We start from the raw sequence: 21,724 nt of genomic DNA, 5'->3' as shown, positions 1-21,724 counted from the left end.
ATTTTTTATCGTTATTTTGTTCAGTTCTCTATAGTCTATGCATGGTCTTAGGGAACCATCTTTCTTTTCCACAAAGAAGATGCCGGCTCCGGCCGGTGAAGATGATGGACGAATGAAACCCTTATCCAAGTTCTCATCAATATACGTTTTAAGAGCCGCTAGTTCAGTCTCTGATAGTGGAAAGATACGGCCAAAGGGTATTTCAGAACCAGGTAGCAAATCAATGGGGCAGTCGTAAGACCGATGAGGTGGTAGGCAATCAGCTTTTTGTTTATCGAAGACATCTCTAAATTCAAAATATACCGGAGGGACGTGCTGGAGATTGTCAGGTGTAGGTGCTACAGTTAAACAGGCGGCTGGAGCTGGAGGAAGGCAATGCTGGGAACAGTAGGGAGAGGAAAAGGAGACTTTCTTCTTGTTCCAATTGATGTTAGGTTCATGTGCCTGTAGCCAGGGGAGCCCCAAAATGATGGGGAACATGGGGGAGAAGATGATGTCAAAGCTTAGAAGCTCCTGGTGGCCGGAGTCCGTGGTGACAAGGATGGGCCTTGTCTGTTGTGTGACAAATCCAGAGCGAGGGAGAGACCCATCAGCCAGGTAGACTTGGAGGCCTTGTTCTTTGGTTTGCAGTGGAATGTGCAGTTTTTGGGCCAGTGAAGTGTCTAGAAAACAACTACAGGCTCCGGAATCAATATTTGCTGGTAGATGAACTTCCTTTTCCATTAGCTGTAAGGAGACAGAGAGGGTGACATAAGTCTGGGATAAACCAGGGTTCTGAAAGTTCATAAAAAACTGCGAGCGTGACTTACTGGGTCTCACGGGGCAGGTACGCAGAAAATGTCCAGTTCCCCCACAGTACAGACAGAGATTGGCCTGTCGCCGTCGTTGCTTCTCTTCAGGGGTAAGAGGAGCACGGACCAATCCAAGCTGCATGGGCTCAGCCTCTGGAGCAGAGGTGACAGGAGTCACTGGAAAGGATGGGTGAACGGGAGAAGGTTTAGGGAGCATCCAACTAGGTCGGGGACCCTGGGAGCGCTCAGAGCGCCGCTCGCGCATGCGCCTGTCTAGCTTGGTAGCGGATTGGATTAAATCCTCCAAAGTGGCAGGGGTTTCAATCCTGGCCAACTCATCTTTCAAAGCTTCTGACAGCCCCTGGCGGTACTGGTATTTAAGAGCGGGTTCGTTCCACCCTGTGTCAGCTGACCATTTTCGAAATTCAGCAGTGTAGTCCTCCACTGGTCTCTTTCCTTGGGACAGGGAGTGTAGCACGGCTTCTGCAGTAGCGGTGCGTTGGGGGTCATCATATAGTTGAGACATACTTTCAAAGAAAAGGTCCAAAGAGTTCAGAAGAGAGCTCCTCTGTTCCATCAGGCTGTGGGCCCAGGCCTGCGGCTCTTCGGTCAACAGGGAGATGACAAATCCCACCTTAACTACTTCGGACGAAAAAGTCCTGGGCTGAAGGGCTAAGTACAAGGAGCATGCATTTTTGAAGGCCCGGAACTTTTTGCGATCGCCTGAAAAACGCTCCGGTGTGGGAACCCTGGGCTCAGGGGTAGCCATGATCACTGTGGGGCTTGATGCAACTTGAGAAGAGGAGGCTCCGCTGGTGGGCGCAGGGGCTGCGGCTGTTGATGCAGATGACCCTGAAAGTTGCTGGAGACGACCGTCAATCTGGGCATAGCCTTCCTGCAGTTTCTGGACTGCATCAGTGAGGGTTGTGACCTGCTGGCACAGGATCTCAAGAGGAGAACGCGCTCTGTCGGCCTCTGACATGGCTGGTTTGTACTATCAGAATAGAGGTACTCACCGAGGCCGAGATGCCGAGAGCGGTTCGCTGTTGCGACTAAGCGCACTCCGCCCCTCTGGAGGTGATACAGAGGGTGGATGGCACAAAGAGGCACAAGCTACCAGCAGGCAGGGTAGAGCTTGCGTGGAGGTCCTGTAGAGCTGGAGCAGAGACTGATCAGGATCCAGCAGTAAAAGTCCGGACCAGGCTGAGGGTCAAACACAGGTAAGCAGACAATCCAGGTCACAGGCTGAGGGTCAAGGCACTGGAGATAGGAGACAAGACTTGGTCACAAGCAGAGGGTCAAGGCACAGGAGACTGAAGGTAAATCCGGGTCGCAGGCAGAGGGTCAAACACAGGTAAGCAAAAGCAAAGTCCGTAAAACAAGCCAAGGTCGGGTCCAGGAGAAGAGCAGAGCAGGTCAGGGTCAATCCGGGTCACAGCAGGTAAACGATCACACAGGAAACAGGAACTCAGGTACAGGAAGCTGAAAGACAAACCAGCAATTCCTCTGAGCACTTGCTCAGCTTTTATAGGCAGCCAGGAAGTCATGTGGAAGTCATGTGGTGCTTGTCATGTGATGACCAGTCTGCAGCTGAAGGTTTCTCTGACACTTACTTTCAAGAACATTCCTTTCAAGTGTCTGTCATCTACCATCTCTACCCAACCTGTCTCTTCAGCCTATCATCACTATATTACTATACATATAAGTCAATCTAGGAACATCTTATTGAGTGTGTGTATCTACTTGCTGAATTGAGACTATCCACACATGATGAGTCTTGGGAGTTGGGATTGGTGTCTCAGCGTTTCTCTACATGACTACTGAAGTGGAATATTTCTGCAGCTGTAAATCCACATTATACATAAAACGCAGGAGCGTTACAGATTGAACGAACCTCAAATGGATTCAGCAGAAATAACCACTCAGGTGACACAATTAAAACAGCAAGTAACTGCGTCACTTGCTGAATTAAGAGAAGAAAATCAGGCTCTGACGCAGCAGGTAACCAGACTGACACAACTTACCACTGCTCAGTCCCCTGAACCCAAAATAAATCCTCCTTTGGTATTTACAGGCGATCGCAAAATATTTCGCGAATTTAAAAACGCATGTGAGTTACTTTTCTTGCTAAAACCCCGTACCTACCTTACTGATCACATTAAGGTTTGTACTATTATTTCTTACCTAACAGGCGATCCTCGGGCCTGGGCAGACTCTCTTTTTGAGAAAAACGATCAGCTTCTCAAATCTTACACCTTATTTCTAGCAGAACTTACTAGCCTATATGATGATCCCAATAGGCAGAGTACTGCCGATCTTCAATTAAGGTCCTTGAAACAAGGTAGGAGACCTGTGGAAGACTTTTTCGCAGAATTCAAGAGATGGACCCTTGATTCAGAATGGAATGATGCATCTCTGAAAACTCAATTTAGGCTTGGCATATCAGAGGCCGTTAAAGACGAGCTCGCCCGAGCGGATCTGCCAAAAACCCTGGATGCATTGATACAACTCAGTATCACCATAGATAGAAGACTACGAGAAAGAAAGGCTGAAAAAATGGGAATGCCATTATCCAGTTCTTCTCGGATTTCGGCCGATGACCCCACTCCTATGGAGGTAGGAACCATACGCCCACCTCTATCAACTATGGAAAGAGCCAGAAGACGATCTGGTAATCTCTGCTTGTACTGTGCATCCCCGGATCACAAGATAAACGTCTGTCCCCTAGTCTACAAAAAGAAGGGTGAGTGTTCACATGTCCTCCTAGGGGGATTGACAACTTCAATTACTAACCCTTACCTTTTTGTTTGCTTAACATTACAGTGGGACCAGAACAGGATTACTACTAAGGCCATGATTGACACAGGATCTTGTGGAAATTATATTGACATACGTTTTGCTGCTTTAAATAAAGTCCCTATTATTTCTAAACCTAAACCTGTCTCAGTGAGTCTTATTAACGGTGTTCCTTTATCCTCTGGTCCGATCACTGATCAGACACAGGCACTCCTAGTCACTACTAACGGGTCTCATATGGAGACCACTACCTTCGATCTAATACCTTCACCCCACTTTCCCATTGTTTTGGGACTTCCCTGGTTACACACACATCAACCAACCATAGATTGGAAGGAACGGACCCTGGCCTTCCTCTCTTGCTATTGCGAGGGTACATGTAACCTCCCGTCTTCCGGGAAGATCCTGTCTGTGGTGACAGATGAGATTGCACCACTATGTTATCAGGATCTCTCTGAGGTTTTTCTTGAGAAAAATGCTCAAGCACTACCTCCCCTTCGAGACTATGATTGTAGTATTGATCTACTCCCAAATAGCAAATTGCCGTTCGGTCATGTTTATCCTCTTTCACAGGATGAACTTTCCCATCTCAAAGAATATTTGGATGAGAATTTGAAAAAAGGTTTTATTAGACCTTCCACTTCTTCCACAGCAGCAGGACTCTTTTTTGTCCGCAATAAGGACTCAAGTCTCAGGCCTATCATCGACTATAGGCAATTGAATGCTATTACAATAAAAGATCGCTATCCTCTACCGCTTATCCCTGAACTCATTGAGCAGGTGCGTGGAGCTACCTATTTTTCAAAATTGGACCTGAAAGTGGCATACAATCTCATTCGAATCCGTGATGGACACGAGTGGAAGACTGCATTCAGAACCAGATACGGATTGTTCGAATATCTTGTAATGCCATTCGGGCTATGCAACGCCCCTGCAGCCTTTCAACGATTTATAAACAATATTTTCAGAGACTTACTAGATGTTTGTGTTGTGGTATATCTGGATGATATACTTATATATTCACGATCCTTGTCTGAACACATAAGACATGTAAGACTAGTATTATCAAGATTGCTTGCACACAACCTATACGTGAAACTGAAAAAATGCTTGTTTCATAAAGAAGAGGTACTGTTTCTAGGCTACATCATATCCAAAACAGGAATCAAGATGGACATGAGTAAGATATCCTGCATTCAGGATTGGCCTACACCAGCCACCCGCAAGGCGCTACAGCGATTCCTTGGATTTTCTAATTTCTACAGGAAATTCATCAGGAACTTCTCTGCCATTGTGAGACCCCTCACACAGCTCACTAGCATTAAGAGACCATTCAAATGGTCAGATGAAGCAAATAAAGCTTTTCACCTGTTAAAGACAAGGTTTACTTCTGCTCCCATACTACGCCATCCAGACCCATCCCTCCAATACATTCTGGAAGTAGATGCGTCAAACATGGCAGTAGGAGCAATACTCTCCCAACGACCAACTAACACTTCACCACTCCATCCAGTCGCCTTCTTTTCTAAATCCTTAAGCAGTCCAGAGGTAAATTACCCCGTGGGTGAAAAGGAACTGCTTGCTATAAAATTGGCTCTGGAGAATTGGTGACATCTACTCGAAGGCACCCGATTACCAATACTTATATACACGGACCATAAAAATCTTCAATATCTTCAGACTAACAAAACTCTCTCTCACCGACAGGTACGATGGTCACTATTCTTTCTAAGGTTTAACTTCCTAGTGACCTACACACCTGCAGATAAGAACAAAAAGGCGGATGCACTATCACGACTAACTGAAGAAAACTACTTTGAAATCCCTTCCGTTCCTATAATACCTCACAAGCGTATTATTGGAGTTGTCCGTTCTTTGAAGGAAGAGGTTTTGCATGGTATAAGTTTGGATTCACCCCCACCACAACTAAATACCGATGCAGAAGGCTTCCTCTACTACAACGACAAACTTTACATACCACCTACCATGCACACCAAGATCTTGGAATCATCGCATTATGTGCCTATGGCAGGACATATGGGTATGACAAAGACTCTTAATCTGATTACCAGACAATTCTGGTGGCCTGACATGAAAACATCTATACAAAAATTTGTCTCTTCATGCAATGTCTGTGCCAGGTCCAAAATTGACACTACGAGACCATCCGGTCTACTATGCAGTCTACCAATACCCCAAACTCCATGGGAAGTTGTGTCCTTGGACTTTATAGTAGAACTACCTCCTTCCAAAGGATTTAATACCATCTTGGTGTCAGTGGACCATCTGACAAAGATGGCACATTTCATTGCTATTCGCAGACTACCTTCGTCCAAACAAACGGCAGAACTCCTGATGAAACATGTCTTTAAGTTACATGGTATCCCAAAAACTCTTCTGTCTGACCGTGGATCACAATTTATTTCCAAGTTCTGGCAAGAACTATGTCACATACTACGAATTGAGTGGAAGCTCACTTCTCCTTACCATCCGCAGACCAACGGACAGACTGAAAGAGTCAACCAATGCATCGAGCAATATTTAAGTTGTTACACTTCTTACCAACAGGATGATTGGGTGGATCTTCTCCCTCTGGCAGAATTTGCCTACAACAACGCAACCCACAGTACGACCAAGCAGAGTCCGTTCTACTTGAACTATGGGTTTCATCCCTCTATTCTTCCACCACGCATCCTTCCTTCAAATAACCCAGTAGCCTCAGACTATCTTACCCAAATAAAGGACTCTCTGGGTTTGCTTAATACTACCATTGCACACGCTCATAGTCAACAAAAGAAGTACTATGATCTTCGCAGAAGACCTTCTCCTCAGTATGCTATTGGGGACCTCGTTTGGCTCTCAACAAAAAATTTAAGACTGAAAATCCCTAGCAAAAAGCTTGGACCTCTCTTCTTGGGCCCTTTCCCAATCAAGAAACTTATTGGAAAAGCTGCAGTACAGCTTACATTGCCAATAGACCTCAAAATACATCCCATTTTCCATGTGTCGCTACTGAAGCCCCATGTTCCTGACCAAGGAATAAGGCCTACTATCCCACTTCCTCCTCCTGTACAAGTTGAAGGTGGAAAAGAATATGAGATAAAAGAGATTCTGGATTCTCGTATCCACAGAAGAAAACTTCAATACTTAGTTCGATGGAAGAACTATGAGCCCCAAGACGACACCTGGCTAAACACCTCTGACATACATGCCCCTAGATTAATCTGCAACTTTCATGCGAAGTACCCAGACAAACCAGCTCCAGAGGCCTTCAGGAGCCGGCCTTAAGGGGGGGTACTGTAATGTTCTGGTACCTTTGGTACCCTAATTCCACTTTTCCTAAGTGTATGCGCCCCACCATTCTCTTTTGGTAAGGTGCGCATACACCTTTAAGACCGATGCTGTCATCACTGAGCGCCGCTGGAGCGGCTATTTCAACCTCCGGCGGTCTCACTCACATGTTCGTTCAACGCCGCATAATCTGCCTTGAAGCTCTCATGCTTGCAAGCATACCTCGCTATCGGAACCACGCTGCTGATCCCTGTATCCCGCTACCGGATCATCCGCTCTTGCCGGACCTCTCCTCTACTACATTGCTACTAGTGATAAGTACCCCACAGGGGAAACCTCTATAACCTTCATACTAAAGCTTACACTATCTAGCTCTGCATACTAAGGACTATTACTATATCTGCATTAACTAAGATTGCTAGCTCTTGAGCCTAATACCATCTGCTCTTGCACTGGGTTGGCCTATCCTGTATGTTCACTTGCTACTCTATCATCTGCTACCATACATGATTGCTTAACCTATCTGCATCCCATCTGCTACTATCTTACTTTCAAGAACATTCCTTTCAAGTGTCTGTCATCTACCATCTCTACCCAACCTGTCTCTTCAGCCTATCATCACTATATTACTATACATATAAGTCACTCTAGGAACATCTTATTGAGTGTGTGTATCTACTTGCTGAATTGAGACTATCCACACATGATGAGTCTTGGGAGTTGGGATTGGTGTCTCAGCGTTTCTCTACATGACTACTGAAGTGGAATATTTCTGCAGCTGTAAATCCACATTATACATAAAACGCAGGAGCGTTACACTCAGGGGGCTGGAGCTCAGAGTCTCTGCCTTCGTACACGCGAAAGGCGTACACGTATCCAGTTTGGCTTTCACAGAGCTTGTTTAGTTTTAAGCCATACCTAGCCCTCTTGCTGGGAATATACTGCTTAAATGCCAGCCGGCCTGTGAAGTGGACCAGTGATTCGTCAGGGACATAGACTTCGGGGAACCGTCTGGAAAAGTAATCAATTAGGGGGCGAATTTTGTAGAGTTTATCATAATTGGGATCATCTCGGGGAGGGCACTGGGAATTATCGTTGAAATGCAGGAAGCGCATTATAATTTCATAGCGGGACCTGGGCATGACTGATGAATAAAGTGGCATATGGTGGATGGGTTTGGTGGACCAATAAGAATGCAGCTCGTTTTTTTTTTGTAACCCCCATATTGATTGTAAGGCCCAAAAACACTTTGAACTCTTCTACTTTTAGGGGTCTCCATTCAAAAGGACGGGAATGATATGAGGTGGAGTTGTTCTCTATGAATTGTTGGGCAAAAAGATTTGTTTGGTCGACGATGGCTTGAAGGAACTCCACAGGGAAAAATAAATTAAAAAAATCAATTAGAGCAAAATTTTGGGTGTTGACCTGCAAACCTGGCTGTGCTGTGAAGGGGGGGATTGTAGCTGACCCAGAGCTAGAAGGCAGCCACAATGGGTTTGCCAAGGCATCCGGAAGCTTCATTTGGGCTCTTCTTCTTTGGGGCTGGTGTGAAATTCCAGTGCTTGTACTGGGCATTTCTTCCTGGGGTCCAGCACTGTTGGCGTTTGCCGATTGGCCATTGGCGTTGTTGGTGTCTGCATGGTTTTCAGTGCGGCGTCTTTTAGTCCGAACTTCTTCCTCCTCCGATTCAGTGCCGGATGTAAAGCCTTCAAAGGGCTCAAATTCAGAACCGGATTCAGAAAGGGTTTCCGCGTCGGAAAGTGAGAGCTCCCTGCTGCTGTCACTCATCATGGATATCATTTCACAGGCCTCTTCGGCAGTGAAAACCCTTTTGGACTTGGACATGGTAGCTGTATGGAGGGTGACAGGTACTCAGGTACTTTGCTGGGCAGGTGACAGGTACTCTTGTACTGATGAGCAGGTGGCAGGTACTCCGATAGGCATGTGACAGGTACTCGGGTACTCTTATGGGCAGGTGACAGGCAGGTGATAGTAGTAGTACTGATACTGATACTGTACTGATGGGTACTGGTGATCAGTACTGATACTGATAGGTACTGATGAGTACTAATGAGTACTGATGGGTAGTGATTGGTACTGATGAGCAGGCGGCAAGTACTCGGGTACTTCAGGCGGCAGGTACTCTGATGAGCAGGTGGAAGGTACTCGGGTACTCTGATGAGTAGGTGACAGGTACTCGGGTACTCTGATGGGTAAGCGACAGGTACTCAGGTACTCTGATGGGTAGGCGACAGGTACTCGGGTACTCAGATGGCCAGGGGACAGGTACTCGGGTACTCAGATGGCCAGGGGACAGGTACTCGGGTACTCAGATGGGCAGGTGACAGGTGCTCAGATGGGCAGGTGACAGGTACTCTTTATTTGCTGGGGGCGATCAGGGCACAGTAATTCCACAATACTCTGGTAATGCTGTAGTAACTCACTGTTTGTAAATCTCCTCCTCACACTGGATCGGTGTGTGAGGAGAAGAGCCTGGTAACAGTGAGTTACCCACATCTTTGTTGACATTTGTGACCGGCTGTGATTGGACACAGCCGGTCACGTGGTAAAAAGCCAATTTCATTGGCTATTTACCAAGATCGGGGATTGGCTCTGTCCGGGGGACGAGCCTCGTCCCCGATCGCTGCTCTAAGTAATTTTCCAGCAAAAAATCCTGATTTTTACTTGTAAACAAAAGATGTCAGAAAAAGGCTTGGTCTTCAAATGGATAGACAATCAGCAATTCTCCTGTGCTTTAGTGACAGCTGAACCTGGCTGCTCACAGGCACTTTCTGGTACTGGTGTTGTCTGTGCAAGCAGCACATCAGAGCCTCACCCATCACACCTGGCCCCACCTTGTCATGTCTGGCCAAGCCACATCTATGATGTCCTATGTTTTGTCATGAATGAGACACCCACCAGCTGCCCTAGCTTCATGATTATAATGAAAAAAGTTACAAATAGATTTAAACCAATTTACACATAACAATGGACTTAAATTGTTTAACTGATTGTGGGGAGTTAATTGTACACAAGTTTTTTTTTTTTTCTTCTACTTAACCCTTTGTTAGGACAGACAGTGTTCAAATATAAAATGAACAACTGATAATGAAATCTGGCAGCACAATACAGACAGAGTTAATTATAGTAGAGCCTACCCCCCCCCCCCCAACAGTACAAACTTTGGGTATGGAATCTTAGAAAAAAGTAAATGTTATGCCTTATGTATGGAAACATGTAACAAATATAAAATAGGTGTTATCCTATTCTGGCTGCAAAAGTGGAATTACACTTTAAGCCTAGTCCTCACACGGTGCTGAAATCATCAGAAGCAATTCTTATAGACAGAAAGGCAGTTGAGTAAATCTTACTGGCAAATGATGAACTTTATGTACATATCCCAGATGAATATGCCATGCTGTGACCCTCCTTTGCTGCATAGTATGTTCCTGATTCCTCTGGCTTTGCTCCAGTGAGTCTGAAATAGACTTCTCCTTTGACTACGTCTCTTGTTATAGTCAACCGTTCTTGTACAGATGTGGCATAATTCTTTGTTTCGTCATATCTAATTCTTCCCATCCATTCCAGCTGTTTCTGTGCAGTTTTGCGGATCCAGTGTATTGCCCATATCTTATTGCTATCAGACAAGGAGGCTCCGGTCACTTTACAGCTCAGTGTTAGTGTTTCTGTTGGTTTCACAGTTCCAGGACCAGATTCTACTATAGAGATTTGGGACCTCACACCTGGAAACAAACAGTACAAATGTTACCCGCCCTGCAAATATTTTCTTCAAGTCTGCTCAAAATTCGAGTCCATACTTACATTGTATTGAAATCGCAATGAAGGAAAACCAAAGAAGACTCTGCATGTTTGGACTAATAAAGAAACTCGACTCGGAATCTGCTTGAACAGATGCTGTTAGGCTTTTCCTTCATATTTTATATTTAAGCAAAAAGCCATTTGTGTGCATTTGCATAGCTGTACGTACGGTATTTGCATAGCTGTTTACGTGAATAAAAGAGTGATTCCTTTGTTTTGGCAAGTAAGCAGAGTGTACAGGTTTTATTGAATACAGATGGGGAAAGCAGCAAGACAGCCCCCAGTATACCATATTAAGGGGGAACAATACTAATTGGAAACGTTTTTTAAATCTGGCTGATGTTTCCTTCTGGAAGCAGTCAGTAAATCTGTAACTTTATCCCCCATAATGTGGAAAGTTTTGTATTGTGATAAACCATTTGCTGTTAGATGAGTAATAATAATATGCCCTTGTCTGTTCCTTGGAACTTAAAGTAGAACTAGTAGACAAAACGTTTTTTTTTTTTCCATTTTGTATAGAGTAAGGGAGGGTTATAACCCCTGTCAGATTTTTTTTTTTTTCGCCATCCGTGTCCCATTGCAGAGATTTACCTTCACTTCCTGTCCTATAGCCAAACGGGAAGTGAGAGGAAATCCCTGTAAATTAAGGGAATCTCTTGGGGACTCACACAGCAGTGTCGCCATTGACTCCCGCTGCTGTCAATCAAAGTCAGTTAGCCAGAAAGCATTCTAGCATGCAAACACGGTGGTAGACGCTTGTTTGCTCAACATTGGAATCTATGGAATGCTTGGATTGACAAACATTGACTTGTGATTCCTTCTATACCGTGATACCCGAGTTATAGTTTTCCTGCTGACAATCTTTACCCTTCCTTTCCTTTCTGTCCTTTCTTTTCTTCTCCCCCCCCCCCTTCCTTATCCCCTTCCCCTCCCCCTATCTCCTTCCCCTCCCCCCCTGATGTCTTATCCCCCCCCCTGCATTTTTTACTATCCTCTTTTCAGTGTCGTAGTTATGCACTAAATTATACTGAAGTGTTATACTGTGTCGATATTTTACTGTCCTTGGTATGACCAAGAACTGATATGTTATCATTACTACTGTTTAACTTGTGCCCCTATATTGGAATTTCTTTCACTGATTGTGTTTTTAAACTGCTGTAATGTTTGTTCACTTTCTTAACATAAAAACGAATGAAAGAAAAAAGTCAGTTAGCCAATCAGGAAAGAGAGAGTGTGGGGCTGGGCCACGGCTCTGTGTCTGAATGGATTCATGGAGCTGCAGCTCGGCTCGGGTGCCCCCAAAGCAAGCTGCTTGCTGTGGGGGCACTCATCAGAAGGGAGAAGCCAGCAGCATCAAAGAGGGACCTGAGAAGAGGAGAATCTGGATGCTCCGTACAAAAACACTGCACAGGACAGGTAAGTATAACATGTTTGTTATTTGCATATAAAAAACAAACCTTTAGTGTCACTTTAACTCTCTTTAGCCCCATGCCAATGTACACCGCTACTGTCACTTGTTGTATTTAGGAGGGACATGCTGAACCGATGCCCACTCCAGCTGTACAGTGTATTTCTCTGCTACCTCACTCCCAGTAACAGAATGGAATCCCGCTGTACATCTAGCGTGGCCCACATACTTGCACTCACTTAACTCATCCACTTCTGTACCTGAGCACAGCCCGGGGACCTCTTCATGCTGATCTGCTCCCATTGCCATGGGAGATCGACCTCTAGGGAAGATAATGACGACAAAAACTCCCTCGCTGCAAGAAGATGTCCCACCTTTCACGGGTACACGCTCCACAACATGCTGCTTGCTAGACTTTTGTTACCCGTCTTTGTACCATGCAAAATCAAATGTATAATAATAGCCCAATCTGTGCGTCTCAGTTCGTTATATCATACATTCAGCGGCGCTTCAGCACACACAATGTATGTGTGCAAGTATATTAGTCAGTTCCTGCAGTGCTTCAGAGCCTGCAAATGCAAACTAGTCCCAACTCCACAGGATGAGCAGTCACAGCCAGCAAAAAGATTTCTCCTCTGATGTTCAGCACCAGTGATTGTACACACAGTATCACTAATCCTTCACCACACCGACTGTGCACCCCTATGAAGTGGCCACTCACCAAATTGCCCTTGAAATATCGCCTTTATGCATAAGCTGCATGAGCCCTTGCTTCTGGTCGGTCTGTCGTCTCTTGAGCATGTCCAGATCCTATCTGTCCACCAGGGGTCACTATCAGGCTGTATATCTCCTCAGTGCAATTTGTAAGCAAACGACATGAAGCAAGAGAGTAGTGTAATACTGTTTCGACTTTATTAGTTAAATAAAACTTCCCTCCCCTTCAGCGTATATGCTTACATTTCAATCACCCTTTGCACGCATATCATAGACACAGAGGCTTTGAAAGGTACCGCCGCTCGCCATCCGCGAGCTAATCCCTGCTGTGGATTACAGCGCTCCTGCGGCTAACAGGGGAGATCCAAAACAACAGCGGTATCCTCCCTTCGTCTCCTCAGCAGCAGCGTACGTGCATCCTGACCGGTTTCGTCTGGTAGACTTCAACAGAGGACTAACGTGCGCTGCTGCAATCAAGATTAATGTATGCAGCCGGAGGACCTCCCTCCCATCATGATTGGTTTACACCACTGATGGGTTCAAACACCTCTTCATTGCCATTACCTGGCCTGAAGGAAATTCAATATGGACATACCATAGAATCATTTTCTAAATACCGGAAAAACAAGATTAATCGATACAAAACAAAGTTTAATACCGCTATTAACTCTCTTATTACTGCAACCAGTATCTGAATGGGTATTCCCCGGGTTTGAATCACACAAAACCCCATTTTTTTTCAGATCGGCCATCTATGCCCGATCTGAGCATGTATGTTCAAAATTTCCAAACCTATCGATTTGTAAAAATTGGTCATGGAGTTCTTTCTACCCCTAATTCTACATGCCATCTTGTCCTATCCGGATGCATACATCTTAAGTACTACTAATATTTAAAACGGTTTTGATAAAATCGATATAACCAAAATTTGACACAAAAATAAGCCTACAGCACCTGGTATTCCCAGGTGGTCTCCCATACAGGTACTAACCAGGCCCGACCCTGCTTAGCTTCTGAGATCAGATGAGATCGGGCATGTTCAGGGTGATGTGGCCATAGGTAAAACGTAAAGTGCATTCTAATGGTGAAACCATCATGTATGACCACTGTCCTCAAGATGTCATACTTATTACATAATTAGCACATGTCATGTAATTTCTGATATGTTTTAAAACCAGTAAATGTCAAATCTTAAATCATTTCATAAATGGTAGATACATAATAAATAAATACATTAACTTCATAAATAATAGGTACAATTCATATGTTGAGATTACAAGAAAATGTTGTTCATAGAGGCCAAATCGCAGATATAATATATAAAATTCGCTCTAAAATATCTTAGTCCATAACCAATGGTACTAAAGGTTAAAATATATATAAATAAAAGGCGTGTTGCCATAAGGAATCAATGGTCGAGGCATGATCGTAAATTCGAGTAAAATTGAAGGAAGATAAAAGTATATATAAAATTTTGTATATAAAAATCTATATATAAAATGGAATCCATAAAACGTCCTATCTAAAAAATATACTTAATAGTTGCTTAAAAAACAGTTCAGGTCAAGTTCTATATTTAACCCGTTGGGCGCCAAGGAGTTTGTCTTGTAAATCCATTCAGTTTCCTTTTTGGACAGTTCTCTTACTCTATTGCACCCTCTCCAGTTGCTTGGCATCTTTTCTATACCCCAAAATTTCAGTGCTGAGGGGTCTTTATTATGCTTTTCCCTGAAATGTAGTGGGACACTATGTTCCTTGAAGCCTGTTGTTATTTTATAAATGTGCTCAGAAATCCTGATGCCCAATTTTCTCTTTGTTCTTCCTATATACAACATACCGCAAGGGCACTCCATTCCGTATACCACGTGGGTCGTGATACACCTGATACACTCCTTTATTTCAAAGGTCTTCCCATTTGCTCCTGAAGTGAACTCCGTTAGACCCCGAAAGTGTGTATTCACTTGTCTGCAAGCCTTACACCTTCTGCATGCGTGAAATCCAGACAAGTCCCAGAACATCTTTGGTGGTCTGGGAGGGTCCAAAACTTTCCTCACCACTCTGTCTCCAATAGTGGGAGCCTTTTTGTATATAAATATTGGGTTATCCGGAATCACGGTCTTTGTACCATGTCTACTGACCCAGACAGGAAACCACAACTGAGCCAGTTATTTACTTGCACCCTTTTTGGATAACTTTAGACCAGGCATAGACAAGGTTTCAAAAGCTTTACCAAAGATATTTAGCATAACAGTTCCAAGAATATGCAACAATCTCTTCCCTATCTACCCTAGTCCCTAACTTAGGCTTTTGACTGCCACAGCATGCCTGCATAGATTAATTCCATTCATGTTATAGTTGATAATAGCAAATGTCCAGAAGTGGTATTTTCTGGGTGGACTGCAAGTCCCAGCATTAATCCCTACATTGTGAAAAGTTCCTGGATATAGCCACTTGCTGGACTCAGGATGGATCGACCACAGACTGACTGACAGACCACACTCTCCAATCCCGTACCCACATCCCCCTTATAGCCACACAGAACTAGTGGGCCAGGTCCAGAAAGCTGTTTAAGAACATACCTCGGTAATGGAGCAGAGGAGATTAACCCCATCCCCAGCAACTAACTACTTATTAAGCAACCTGTCTACACTCTTGTGATTCACATATTCTTGCAAAACGATATCACTCTAAAGTGACACCCCCATTCAGAGGCTTCAGGTGACTCTGCATTCTCCATGTAGGGTTAAACAAAATGTTCACATAACTACCCACTCACTCGACATCCTGTATATATAATTTTCCTTGCTCTTATGCTGCTTCATTCCCCCACCACAACACAGAGAAAATCCTGTAGTTCCCAGTATTGAGGATCAAATTACTTTCCAGCCTTCCTTTCATGGTGCAGGGTTTGGTGTTTTAGTAACCGATCATCAGTCCTCATTACTGTCAAATAGGGTTGAGTCCTGAGCCATGTGTATGCTTCTAACTGCTCAAATTGGAGATTTCTCTTTCACTCCAAATTTAATTGAATGTGTTCCTTTACATAGGCAAATCATAGATTAATTTTCAGCTCTGGAGGTTCTGTGTCACCTCCCCACCCTGAGCCTGTCCAACATCATTATAATCCTAAGAGTACATATTTATGTGAGTTCTAAAGTAAAGTGTACCTGTACTCAAGGAAAGACACAAAACATACAAGTTTCTTGTAGGCACTATTCAGCATTCTGACTGCAGGATTCTCCACTAACTCAGCCGGACTCAGCCACTGACCAACAAAGGTTTTCCAACATTCCTATTCCAAGGCTTGATTTCTGGGGAGCAGGGATAGTCTGGCGAAACATGGATTGAATTTTGGCTGGTTCCTGTGAACCGGACACAATTCCAACCATCTATGGTCAGCTTTACATTGGTATCTTTTAGTGCAAAGGGGTTGGTGACCACAGCAGAGGATCATGGTGAGTGTGAAAACAATTCAAAAACTTCAAACACCTGCATAAGAGTCTTTATTTATTTAATAAACTTGTTTAAATTTAAAGTGTAGAGCAGTCTCTGATCCCAGTTGCTGCCACCAATATGTGACATATGCATGGTCACTATCCTAAAGAAGTATGTGACTATAGCACTATCAGTATCACCCTCTGCAGAAAAATTCAAGCTGACCAGACTTCATACAATCTAAGGGGCCACTAGCAGACTGGGTTACGCAAATTACCCTTCTAAACATTTGTCTACCAAGGTATGTTTATACATTGCTTGATAGATCAGATGATTAAAGTGGTAGTAAACACATAAAAAAAAAAGAAACAAACAATTTTTCTCCTGCAAGGCAATGTTATAATGTGCTAGTATTCATTGCATACTAGCACATTATGTGAAACATACCTTAAAACAAAGTTCTCCAGCGGCGCGCTGTCACCACTGACTGGCCCTTTATCTTCACCTGGTCTTCCTTCCGGGTTTGTGGGCTCCAAACCTTTGAATGGAGGAGCCATGATGACGTCACTCCCATGCATGTGCACGGGTGTAGCTGTTCATGGCACTGGGCTCCTGAAGAAACGGCACAGGTATGCCCTTCCTTCAGAGCACATGTGCCGTGGATGTTACCTGTAACGGCACCCCGGACACAAAAGGGTTAAAACCGTTTAGGAGATCTTCCCCTTCCAGAGCTGCAGGCACAGCTACTTGCAGGACACCAAACTCCCGAACTCGAAACCTAGGAATGATGCAAACAGTGTAGCTGGAACCTTATGAATGCTGCATACAGCTGAATAGGAAAAACCATATGAAGGGTTTACACTCCTAGCAGTCAAACTGGAACAGCATACAATAAATCCCCCCAATAACGAGACAAGGCTCCGCATTGCGGGTAAAACAGGAACACCATTTATTGGAAGAACACAGCACACTTTTATACAGAATTTGGAACATCCTGACCCCAACAACCGCTTTCCTATTGGTCAATTTTAAAGTACCTGCAGTTTCCCTTCTGGTCCCCTTCAGCCATGCAAATGAGGAATTGAAAATGAGTCAGCAGTGATTGGTCAGATAACTTGACCAGAAGGACTGCCATGTGCAAGGAGACAGAAGCCCCCAGGGGGCAATCAATGTACACAATAGCCAGACACAGAACAATGGTTCCCTAACGAGCCCTCAATACACATTACTCTGAGTGTCAATACATCTTTTAGCAGACAGCAGGCAAGTTCATTAGCACACCCGACAATAGGTGAATGGAGAGCCACCTAAGACAGTCCGTCTCCTCTGCCTAAAACTAGTTTTAACAGAGACCTCTATCCTGGAGACAATGGAAAATATAATTAGGTTTAGCTTCCAGGATAGAGGCAAGACTCCATTAGCCACGTGGTTAAAGAAACACAAAAAGACACAAAAATGCATAACTCCCAGTCTACTGAACAGTACCCCCACATTCAACCCATCCCCAGATAGCCTGGATCTGAGCGCTCAACATATCAAAACAGCGCTCAGATGCCACAAACACAGTCAAATCGCCATGGGGTTTACATTTAGCATGGGCTGATGAGAGGGTCCATAGCCACATTGCAGGAGGTGAGCAACCAGGCTTCTCCAATGCCCAGTGGCAAGATTGGTCTCGTCACATTTCTCCCCTTTTCCAAACAGACTAACAGGGTATCTGACCTTCTGCCGGTCAGTGCCCTTGTTAGTCCAGCAGCCCACCCACAAAACAGAAACAGCAGTACAGCCCACCCAAAATAACTGGTTACTACACCTGGGTAGAAGAGAAATTTGTCCATGTCCAGGTGCCTCACCTTGGCTGTGTGGGGGACTGGTAGACTGCCTTGGTGGGTTGCTGAGTGGGCAGAGACCAGCGGTACTCTGCCCTTTTGCAAGCACTACCACGGAAGTAGCCTGGTTGGAGCCTGGTTGTTGGAGGGGGAGACCGACTGTCTCCCCTTTAGATACACCACCATACTGCGGTAGGGAGAGACCGACTGTCTCCCCTTTAGATAACCCACCATGCTGCTGTGGGGGAAGACCGACTGTCTCCCCTTTGGCTAAACAGCCCTGTTGCTGTGGGAGGGAGACTGGGCTCCCAATTCCCAATGAAATATTCTGCCGCTGTGGGATGGAGACTGGGCTCCCAATTCCCAATAAAATACTCTGCCGCTGTGGAATGGAGACTGGGCTCCCAATTCCCAATGAATCCATCTGCTGCTGGGGGACAGGACCAACTGTGTCTGCCCCCTGTAACTCAGCCTGCCGCTGGGGAATGGAGACTGGGCTCCCAATTCCCTGCACTTCACTCGGCTGCTGTGGGATGGAGACTGGGCTTCCAATTCCCAACAAATCAATCTGCTGCTGGGTGACAGGACCGACTGTCTCTGCCCCCTGTAACTCAGCCTGCCGCTGGAGAATGGAGACTGGGCTCCCAATTCCCAATAAATCAGGCTGCCGCTGGGGAATGGAGACTGGGTTCTCCTCTTCCCTTAACTGTACCTGCCGCTGGAGTTCCTCCCAATGTGCTAGCTGGCCCTCTCTCTCTGCCCTGTTTAGCAGAGACATGAACACTGAGTTCCTCACGAACCGCTTGGATCTCTCCAGTGGATTGGGGCCGAAGAAGCTCAGCCGTAACCACACCAAACGGTCATATTCTTTCAGAGAAGATCTGTACTCCACTTCTGGTTCCATCCTGTTGCTTTAAGGGTTGCTGTACTGAGACATGCATTGCCCCCAACTTGTAAATCCACGGAATGGTGTCTCCTGTAGCTGTCCTTCTGGCTGTGGGAACGATCCCGCCGCTTGCCACCAATTGTAACGGTACCCCGGACACAAAAGGGTTAAAACCGTTTAGGAGATCTTCCCCTTCCAGAGCTACAGGCACAGCTACTTGCAGGACACCAAACTCCCGAACTGGAAACCAAGGAATGATGCAAACAGTGTAGCTGGAACCCTATGAATGCTGCATACAGCTGAATAGGAAAAACCATATGAAGGGTTTACACTCCTAGCAGTCAAACTGGAACAGCATACAATAAATCCCCCCAATAACGAGACAAGGCTCCGCGTTGCGGGTAAAACAGGAACACCATTTATTGGAAGAACACAGCACACTTTTATACAGAATTTGGAACATCCTGACCCCAACAACCGCTTTCCTATTGGTCAATTGTAAAGTACCTGCAGTTCCCCTTCTGGTCCCCTTTAGCCATGCAAATGAGGAATTGAAAATGAGTCAGCAGTGATTGGTCAGATAACTTGACCAGAAGGACTGCCATGTGCAAGGAGACAGAAGCCCCCAGGGGGCAATCAATGTACACAATAGCCAGACACAGAACAATGGTTCCCTAACGAGCCCTCAATACACATTACTCTGAGTGTCAATACATCTCTTAGCAGACAGCAGGCAAGTTCATTAGCACACCCGACAATAGGTGAATGGAGAGCCACCTCAGACAGTCCGTCTCCTCTGCCTAAAACTAGTTTTCACAGAGACCTCTATCCTGGAGACAATGGAAAATATAATTAGGTTTAGCTTCCAGGATAGAGGCAAGACTCCATTAGCCACGTGGTTAAAGAAACACAAAAAGACACAAAAATGCATAACTCCCAGTCTACTGAACAGAACCCCCACATTCAACCCATCCCCAGATAGCCTGGATCTGAGCGCTCAACATATCCAAACAGCGCTCAGATGCCACAAACACAGTCAAATCACCATGGGTTTTACGTTTAGCATGGGCTGATGAGAGGGTCCATAGTCACATTGCAGGAGACGAGCAACCAGACTTCTCCAATGCCCAGTGGCGAGATTGGTCTCGTCACATTACCCATCAGCTTTACAAGTAAACGGTGCAGGTTTAGGAGATAATTACTGTACCTTTTTACCTTATTATAGGCTTACCTATAGGTAAAAATCAGCCAAGGGAGCTTACTCCCACTAATTAGTAACGGGAGGTCCGCCTTACCATCTAAATAAGAAATCAGAAGCTAGAGCACCACTTTAGTAAAGGTGGAAGAATATATATACACATGCTAAGACACATTGCAGATGACATACGACATGCAGAAACACAAAGCGACCCTCTGAGTCCACCTTATCATCATATTTCTGTAAATCCAAAGCACTGTGTACCAGGAAACTCACTCCATGGCAGTAAGATGTCCATGTGGAGTGGTAGGCCTGGCCAGCCCAGGACTAGGCAGCACCGAGTATCAGCAGTTAAGTGAGTTTCAAGTTTCTCTAAGCAAGCAAAGATCATAGTACATTTGAGAGGGCTATGTACCACCCTAATGTTCCAAGATACCACTGAGACTTCTGTCATGTTAGGATGCAGAACAATAAGTAAGACAGTACTGAATCAAATGGAATAGTCAAACAGCCCATAAGCCATGGAATTATCAGCACCCACCATTCCAGGCATCGTATATAGACATAGACTAACTGCAGAGAACCTCTAACAGTCCTCATTGAAAAGCTCTTCTAGACTTTTATCTCTGTTGGTAAAGATTGGCAATGCAAAGGCACAATGGAGGCCACACATTTTAGACCTGCCATCAAAAATATAAGTTGAAGTAAAAACAAAAAAAAAAAGGACAAATAAAAAGGCCATAATATCTGCCAACGTGGCAGTAAGTTACCAGAAAAGATAGCTGAGCATATAGATTCAACTGTCCCAGAGGAATCTGGTAAGAAATGAACACAGTGTAGCTCATAGCTTAAACTGCAATATTATAGCCCCCCCCCCCCCCCCCACAGACAGAGAGCAACAGAAAACCTATTTGAAAGGAAACATGCTGCACCTCATGACTGAAACTTAAAGAGGTATAGTTGCTATCAATCTCCTTCATGATCCCCACATTGATGGCGGAGAGCTTGTTCATTGCGATCAAACCAGTCTGAGGCATCTTTTGCAGATTCAAAGAAATGCATTTGTCCTCTAGCTGTGCCATGCATGAAGCTTAGCTGAGTATTGCATTGCATAGGTAAGTTGGAGATGCTGTAGGCGCTTCCTAACAGCATTAAACCTGGACCTGCCATGTTGGACTTCTGCTGAAAGGTCTGGGTAGAAGAACACTCTGGTTCAGTTAAACTGGATGTTGGCACGGTCCCGCACATGACATTAAACCACCTCCTGGTCACGATAGCGGAGAAGTTGGGCTAATATAGGCCTAGACAGCCCCTCTGGCTGAGGTTGGTGAGTCACTGTGCAGTGAGCTCTCCACCTTAAAGAAGGGTGTAAAAGCTTCTTTGCCAAATAGCTACAAGAGCCAGCTCTCCACAAAGGCGGTGGGGTCCCTACCCTCAGAACATTCGGGCAAGTCACTATACGAACGTTATTTAGGCAGAGATGGTTCGCCACGTCTTCCATCTTGTTATTAATGTTCTTTGCTATCTGGTAGGCTGTCTACGTATCTCGGGTCAAAG

General features: G+C 45.0%; 2 gene segments (V, D, J or C); both read right to left on the bottom strand.

Annotated features, from left to right (window-relative positions):
• Positions 1–10,782, bottom strand: part of LOC309544178 (immunoglobulin gamma-1 heavy chain-like) — a 764,436-nt gene extending 753,654 nt beyond the window's left edge. Inside the window, exons 1-2 of the C gene segment in view lie at positions 10,701–10,782; positions 10,304–10,621 (exon numbers count right to left, since the gene is read on the bottom strand).
• The window catches only part of LOC309544177 (immunoglobulin mu heavy chain-like), a 652,707-nt gene that overhangs the window by 517,005 nt on the left and 113,978 nt on the right, over positions 1–21,724 (bottom strand).

Source organism: Pelophylax lessonae, assembly GCF_965119305.1.
Source record: "Pelophylax lessonae genome assembly, chromosome: 1".
In the NCBI taxonomy this organism is placed as follows: Eukaryota; Metazoa; Chordata; class Amphibia; order Anura; family Ranidae; genus Pelophylax; species Pelophylax lessonae.
Note: the sequence above shows the minus strand (reverse complement) of the source record. Positions and strands in the feature narration are given on the sequence as shown.